We start from the raw sequence: 596 nt of genomic DNA, 5'->3' as shown, positions 1-596 counted from the left end.
CCTGTTGTCTTAAAAAATGCATTCTACAGTAAAAATTACTGAACCACAAAAGTATACAAAATAGTAAAGAAAAAAATACCCATCTACCCATAAATATAGCCATACACCAGACATTTGGAATCTCCTCTGGTACATGAATAATAAGTACATTATACAAATGAAATATCATTACTTTTTTCAAGCACTGATTAATCTTGCTAATTTATAAATGACAGTGCATGTTTTCACTAATGTATCTTCTCTTCAAAGAGTAACAACTAAATCAGCAATTAAATTATTTGAAATACAAATGTGATATTCCTGTTTTTCTGTAACTATTTACATACACAACTTTAAACCCTGGTGATGAAGCCCACAGGAATAATGTAATGTATACAGGAAAGGGTATCAAAATATTACATAATGTATCTTTCAATACACAGGGCTAATTCATGGCTGTCAAAAAACAGAGGAAATTGTGAAATGCATAGCAATATTTTTGTATCTTTATACATGTCCATGTTAAAAATGTTCACTAAATGAAAAATGGATAATCACTGTACAGAAAAAAATGCGCCAACAAATAACACTTCCACTTTTACTGTTCACTCTATGAA

At 29.5% G+C, this 596-nt stretch overlaps 2 protein-coding genes across 2 annotated transcripts in view; one reads left to right on the top strand and one right to left on the bottom strand.

Moving 5' to 3' along the window:
• Nucleotides 1-596, top strand: part of LOC119585729 (Bardet-Biedl syndrome 5 protein homolog) — a 20,955-nt gene that overhangs the window by 12,298 nt on the left and 8,061 nt on the right. The window lies entirely within an intron of this gene.
• Nucleotides 1-596, bottom strand: part of LOC119585730 (RNA polymerase II-associated protein 3-like) — a 49,814-nt gene that overhangs the window by 48,114 nt on the left and 1,104 nt on the right. The gene's annotated exons all lie outside the window — the stretch shown is intronic.

This window comes from Penaeus monodon, chromosome 20, assembly GCF_015228065.2.
Source record: "Penaeus monodon isolate SGIC_2016 chromosome 20, NSTDA_Pmon_1, whole genome shotgun sequence".
In the NCBI taxonomy this organism is placed as follows: Eukaryota; Metazoa; Arthropoda; class Malacostraca; order Decapoda; family Penaeidae; genus Penaeus; species Penaeus monodon.
This window is presented reverse-complemented; position numbering and strand designations above follow the sequence as displayed.